Raw genomic sequence first — 7,225 nt, forward strand, 5'->3', positions numbered from 1 at the left:
TATTGATGTTTTTTACTAAATACCAGGAATAACTATTTAATAAAAAACTATTTCATTTAAGCTTAACCAACTTTTAGTTGCTCGGATCTAATTTTGGAACGCTTCACGAAATATTTTCATAGACAGTAAATGCAACCCTGGGCGCATCATTAACGAGCTGAAAAACCAAACAAAAAAAAAATTCCATCTGAACCAATATTCCCAAAAATTATAAAGCAAAACAAAAACCATTTTTTCCAATTTATGCACTGTTATTTTTATTATTGCAATACAATTTCGCAGCTCTTCAAACATTTTCCACATTATGCTTTTAGGGCTAGTAGTTTCCGACCCCATTTGCTCGTTTTTTTTCAGTTCTGAATTTAGGCTAGGCTTCATGGGAACTTACTGTGGGTGCAAACAGACCACATTTTGTAAACTGAATTGTGATAATTAATTTTATTTTATAATGAAAAATGAATTTAATGTGCAATTTTTTAAGTTTACTAGATGTAAGACAACTTTTAATTTTCTTTATATATTGCATGCTTTAGTTTTAATTCTGTTTAAGTTAAGTTGTAAAGGTGAAAATAGGCCTCCTGGGCAACCGAGCTCATTAAAAAAAATCGGTAACGCGCGTAAAAGCATACCTCACAAGTGGTGTCGAAAATGCAAGAACAAATATAAATGGAATAATTTTCGAAATTATGAAATGGTTATTGGTATTTTCCATCTCAAAGGGAGTGATTAATATGAACGTTATTTAAGCTGCCTTTACACGGTCGATTTTTGTCGTTTAACCAAAATCTACCCGTGTAAATTGCAATTCAACCGTAAAATGTAAGCGTTTTGGCTAGTCGATATCTTAAGTAAATTTTCCAGTCGACAGAAATCGACCCGTGAAAAGGCGACTTCAGGAATTTTTTCTTTTTTGCTTGGGCGTCTTTTGAAGATGTGCCAAATTGTATTGTAAACTTTTTGTGCAACTTTGTTGATACCGCGGATGCGGATCACAAAATCCAATTTGGATTTTTTAGGCCCGTCGAATTGGCCGCATTTCTTTGCCACACATCGTTACACCATCTCACGGCGTCCATCACGGAGTTTTCTTGTTTGATATTTCTCAGCATGCACCAAGTTTTCACATTTACGGAGTGCAATCATAGCAGAGCGCTTTAGTTTACGTTTGATCAGGGTAGCAATTTGCTGACCTGCTCTTGCTGAACTGCAGCTTCGGCTCGGGGACAGGAGGCAGCTTCCTGGAAGGTTGTCTGCCCTTTGCTTGCGGTTTCTTACCGGCCCATGATGGCAGTCATCTTAACTTGTTACTTAGCACGTTGAAAAGGCGAAAAAGTTCGCCAAATGTTTGGAGCACATCGTAAATGAGCCACTCGATTTATAACATTTCTATAAACAATTTTTTTTTTTTTTTTGAATTCTGTTTGCTTGGCAGGTGACCTTAGCGGAACACACAACACCAGGTTATTCCTCCTTGTTTCATATGCCGTGCACTAGTAGCGTGTGAGCTTATTCGTTGTCCGGAATCTTCTGTCGGAGCTGGCCAATGTGATTTTCATACGAGCGTGTACAAGAGAGCTTGTAGCAAGTGAGTGCAATTTGGACGATTGCACTGATTGACACATGTGAGTTGTAGCGAGTGTCAAACGTGGACTCTATGTGACTGGACTAAGTGGAACGATTTTCGGTAGATATTCAAAATACATATTAACGATACAAAACATGTAAAAAACATATAATTGGTGATATGAGCATATTGACAGCATACCTATTGTATGCATAATAAAATTTAAAAATTAAATTTGGCTTTTTGTAAGAAACGAGAGAGTTGAGTAATCTTGGTTAAGTCTTTTTGGATAAAAATCTCCTCAAATGTGCTTGAGTTGTTGACAACAGGGAAACTTGATCTTAAATTATTAAAAAAGCGACAGCTGAAGGTTAGGTGCACATAATCATCTATTTGACCACAACGCCATCTTGAATTTCTAACAGCTTGTATTTTGCATAAATATGCATTGTCATAAGTATGTCCTGTAAGGATCCTGTTAAGTGTCTTGATGTCGGACGAGGAAAGCGAAAGCTTTCTAAACCAAGTATGATTTCTTCTAACTGGAAAGATTTTAGCAAATAAATTCGGATTTGAGCGCGAGTAGCTCAGAAATTCAGTGTACCATTGATTATGGATTTCATTTTTGATCTGCTTTAAGGCTTCGTCTACAGTGAGATTGACTACTTTGAGTGGACTATCAGCAGTGGCGGCTTTAGCTAATTCATCGGCCTGTTCATTGCCATGAATGCCTACATGGCCAGGAGTCCATATGAGGCACACATGTATGTCACCGTGGCTAGTCAATCTTTTGTGTATTCTGTGTGCAATGCTATTCTTTGAGCAAGGATTATTGAGGATATGACAAGCGGCTTGACTATCAGTGAAGACAACAAGGCGCGTGCGATTTTCCTGGATTGCAATGTAGACTGCCTCATCAATTGCCAGGAGCTCTCCAAAAGTGGAGGAAGCCCTGAAGCCAATTTGAAAGGAATGCATTTTGTTGGACGTGTGGTCATATACTCCACACCCGGTGTTGTCTTCAGAGATTGAGGCATCTGTGTACATAATATGGAAGCAGCCAGCTTGGTATTCATTTAGAACTGAAAGGTGATGAGCTTTAATACTTTCATTAGACATATCTGATTTTTTCCTAGGGAGACTTTTTATGCAAACTTTCAAGTTGTTGGAAGGGAGGAATCCATCAATCGCATCAACACGATCCAAAAGGTGAGAAAATCTATTGTACACAGAAGAGTAGCTAGAATTTATTGAGGGACCAGACATTAACAAGCGTGTGATGGGGGAACGTATTGAAAAGAGGTTTACCAATTCTTTGGCAGTAAGCCAGACAGATCTTTCCAGCGGCGGGAGCTCGTTGGAGAGGGCATATATTAGAGGAATCGGAGTCGAGGGGGTTAAGCCTAGACACCTGCGCATGAATTTGTTTTGAAAGGTGCGAATTTTTTTTGAAGCAGAGACAGAACTATTGGCAGTCGTGGTAGAGCAATATTCAATTTTAGATCTCACAACTGATTTGAAAATGTTTAGGGATATTTGGGGATGAAGCCCTGATTAATATTTGTTAAAAGTTTAAAGAGCTTTATGTTGTTCGCGGCATTTTTGACTATCATGGAGTAGTGATCGCCGATTGAGAGAGAGGAGTTAATTACCCTGCCAAGGACCTTGATGCTGTTAGTTTGTGTGATTGTGACACCATTTATGTCTATGATTATATCCTTTTTTGGACCTCTTGTCACATGCATAAGGTGAGTTTTCGTAGGATTAAAATTAAGATTTAAGAGATTGCACTTGTGGGAAAAGTTGTTTAGTTTGTTTTGGAGGTTACTTTGAGCACCCACGAGACTTGAGCCAGATGAAATTATAAAGAAATCGTCCGCGAACTGGAAAAAGTGTGTGTCATCATCATTGAGGTCATGGAGACTGGCCGTATAGGCGTTAAAAAGTACAGGTGAGAGGCAGCTGCCCTGGGGGAGACCATTTTTAATTTCTATGGTGTTGGATCCCAATCGTAGTACCCTGAAAGCCAGGAAGTCCATTCAACATAGTGTTTTTCAATGTTCCATTCCAGCAATATCATTCTCAAGAGCCCTATATCTACGCAATTATATGCATTAGATATATCCGTAGAACAGAAGATGATATGCTTCTTTTGATTTCTGAGAATGCTGATCTGGTGGAGAATGTGATTAAGACACATGGCAGAGGATCTGTTCTTGCGATATGCAAATGTGTTAAAAGGAAGCATATTGTTTTCTTCCAGGAAAAGGTTGATTCTATCTTTTATGCAAGTATTGATTAATTTGAGTAAAACAGTGATTAGTGCTATGGGTCTAAAATTTTTATAGTCATTTAACTCGCAGTTTTTTTTAGGGATGGGCACAACTTTAATAATTCTCCAGTGGTCCGGTATCTAGTTAGAAAGAAAAATGTCATTGAGCGAGGTTTTTAGATTTGCAAGGGTGAGGTCTGGGAGAGCTTTGAGCATCTTATAAGTGATACAGTCATGTCCAGCAGCTGAGTCCTTTTTTTTCTAAAACAGATTTGATGTCATCAAAAGATAACAAAAGGTTTGAGTTGAAATCCACGGGCCGATTGATTTCTAAGTTGTTTTGTTGGTTGGGTACTTGGTTGCTTAACATGTCTAAGAACTCCTGGTTGTTTTCCTGGTTCCATACCTCACTTCTGGATTGAACATAGTCACCTCTTAAAGCTCTGACAAAGCGCCATGTGACTTTGGACATGCCACAGTTGAGCTCGTCAATTTTACTTTTGAAATTCTCCTTTTTTGCCTGCTTAACCTCCTTCTTCCACAGTTTTTGTTGTGTAATTAGTGACTCAAAATTCTCAGGACTGGGTGAGTGTTTCGCCTTCTTGAAGGCGATTACTAAGAAGCGGTAGGTTTTTTCCAGGTGTTCATTCCACCACGCTTTGGGTATTCTGTTGTCTTCAGGTGTGTATCTAGCATTATTTATTTCTTGTTTAATTTTGTCTTCAAAGTCGGTGATCGACGCCTCGCATTCAAGTGTTTTCAGAGAGTTATTTTTAACAACAAATGTACCGTTTCTTTTAGTAATGTTTGTCAGTTCAATGATCACTGGGAAGTGGCGGCTACCCCCTATTCTGGTCGCATCAACTTGTGACTTGCACGCAATGCCAGAGTTGGAAAAACACAGGTCGAGGATCGACCCACTATTAACAAGAACATCACGTTGGTAGGTATAATTACCGTTATTAAAATTATAGAAATCGGATTGTAGAATGTGCTGCGCCAGATGCTTACCTCTGTGCGAATCCATGCCATCACCCCAGATAGTAGCCCTGGCATTGAAGTCGCCCAGTAGGAAGACATTTTCATGGAGTTCAAGGAAGTTCAAAATTCTAGTTATTTCTGTATTAAAATCATGAATGGTTATACTGGGGGGGAAATACGTGTTGCAGATGGTAATATTAGTGGTAAGGTTGGTGGTTTTGATAATTAAGACATCATAGTCAGAGTTGAATGTGATTCTTTTGTATTTGATGTTACGTTTGAGGGCGGTCGCCACACCCCCATAACCATCGGTGCGGTATTTTTTAATCAAATTAAAGTTAATAAGTTTTCTGTGAGGAGTTGAACTGGTGAGGAAAATTTCATTTAAGCAAGCTATGTCAATTTGATGTTTGTTTAAGTAAAATTCTATCGGGTCAATGTTAGCTCTGAGGGACTGACAATTATATAAAAGGATTTTCATGATCTAAAGAGATAGAAAGCGAGGCTGATTGTATTTCTTGCTCATCTTTATTGTTCATTATTGTGTCGAATTGGTTTTTAACTAATTGGATTTCTTTGAAGGTTTGTTGGTCATTTTGATCGATGGAGATTCTTTGGGTGATTTTAATAAGCTGGGACAAGAGTCTTTCCATTTCGGAAACAATACCCTTCTGATACGCAGGCGAATTTATTGCAGGTGTATTAGTATTGCCTCTGGTTTTTTTGACCAAAGCATTTGAGTGGGAAAATGATGGTTTTGGAGGAGAAAGTTTAGTTACAGTGCTGAATTTGCGTTTTGTGAAGGATCTATTTATGTTAGTGTCTTTGTTTACTACGGTTTCCATGTTCTCGCCTAGGGTTGGAAAATTGGCAACATCGTTCTCAAGGATTTCAAATCTATTGGTTGATTTTGGATAGTAGATGTCAAGGACCTCTTTTCTTGTTAATTTCTTAATCGCTTTGATGCGATTGACGGACTCCTCCTTTTCCCAGTGAGGGCATAGGGACCTGTCTTTCGCGCCATGTCCCTTCCTTCCACAAAGAATACATTCATCACTATCACAGTTTTCCCTGTTGCATTCATTCTTCCCGCATTTAAGGCACCTTATTTTTGACTTGCAGCCAAGCTTGGTGTGTCCCAATCGGCCACAGTTGTCACATTGACGAAGGGGTGGTATGTAAAAGTCTACAGGTAGTCGGGTATAGTTATAGATTATTTCTTTTGGGATATCATTGCCGGCAAAGCCAATCTTTAGCGTTGTCGTGGGAATAATCGAACCAGAAGAGGCATCTTTGCGGGAAAAACGATATACAGACATTATGGGTATAGTGGACTTAGCCTCAGCCACAATTTCATTTTCATGGAAGCAGGTGGGGACACCCCTCACCACTCCATAAATCTCTAGCGCAGTTCTGGGAATAAAGGCTTTTAATCCTCTTTTTTTAATTTTGTCGTCCATTAGAAACGTGTTTGCCGCATATGCGTTTTTGAAAATAACTTTGTATAAAGTACGGCCAACCGCCTTTATAAAGTCAATGTCTTTGAATCTTAGGTCTTTTATCTGACCAAAAAGTGTCAGTCCTGTAGTGAATTTTTCATTTTTCATGTTAGGGCACTCTGAAGAGTCAACCAACACAAAGATTTCCCCTCCAAAATTTGGCGGGTAAACAGTAGAAAAATTTTCTTTTTGCGCGCGATTATCGCGACATTCGTCATTGGTTGAAAAAGCAGAGTTGCCTTTCCCGCACCAGCATCCGCATCAGTGATTTCAGGAATCACTGACTGCGGAGTCCGCGCCATTTTCTTGGGTTTGCTTAGTGCCGCGAGCGGCAGCTTAAGCTTTTTATTCTTTTTAAGAGGCACTATGAGAAGACTTTTTATATTTTAAAAAGTATACGACTGGGGGAACGCCCCAGCTAGGAAAGAAACCAAGATCACTTACCTGATTTATTAAAACTGCTCCCAATTATTTAGTTAAATTAAACGCGACGTTAAATTATGAGTCGGGGTTTTAATGCGCAGTATGCTAGAACTGCCAAGCACAGAACACTACAAAGGAAAAACAACCACTCAAAAAGCTTTGTTAACTTGCCAATAGAAGAAGCACAAAATTTATTTTCAGAAAAACGTGGGTGATAGCCGATGGATCAAAAGCCGCGACCGAACCACTCTCGCCCGTTGTCAGAATCCGAATGCTGTAAACAATTTAATTAAAAACTTTTTATACATGATATGCTGCAACCATACACTTACTTTCCCAAATTCCATCCTGTTTATCGGCATAATTTTCCAAATATGCCTGCTACTTCATTACTAATTACTAAATTTTCCAACTGCGCCTTCTTTGTTGGCTCGACATGTCCTAAAAAGACAAATTTACATTAAACAATAGAAATCGCAAAAATTA

The 7,225-nt window shown here is 38.8% G+C and overlaps 1 long non-coding RNA gene across 1 annotated transcript; it reads right to left on the bottom strand.

The window, feature by feature from the left end:
- Positions 1 to 1,396: 1,396 nt before the first annotated feature.
- On the bottom strand, positions 1,397 to 7,110 carry LOC118755577. Its single transcript, XR_004995026.1, has 3 exons — positions 7,072 to 7,110; positions 6,761 to 7,013; positions 1,397 to 1,665 (listed from the first exon to the last, which is right to left on the bottom strand). It is a non-coding gene; the product is annotated as an uncharacterized LOC118755577 (long non-coding RNA).
- Positions 7,111 to 7,225: the final 115 nt, after the last annotated feature.

This window comes from Rhagoletis pomonella, unplaced genomic scaffold (genome assembly GCF_013731165.1).
Source record: "Rhagoletis pomonella isolate Grant_MI unplaced genomic scaffold, Rhpom_1.0 Rhpom_scaffold_06671, whole genome shotgun sequence".
NCBI classification, from domain to species: domain Eukaryota; kingdom Metazoa; phylum Arthropoda; class Insecta; order Diptera; family Tephritidae; genus Rhagoletis; species Rhagoletis pomonella.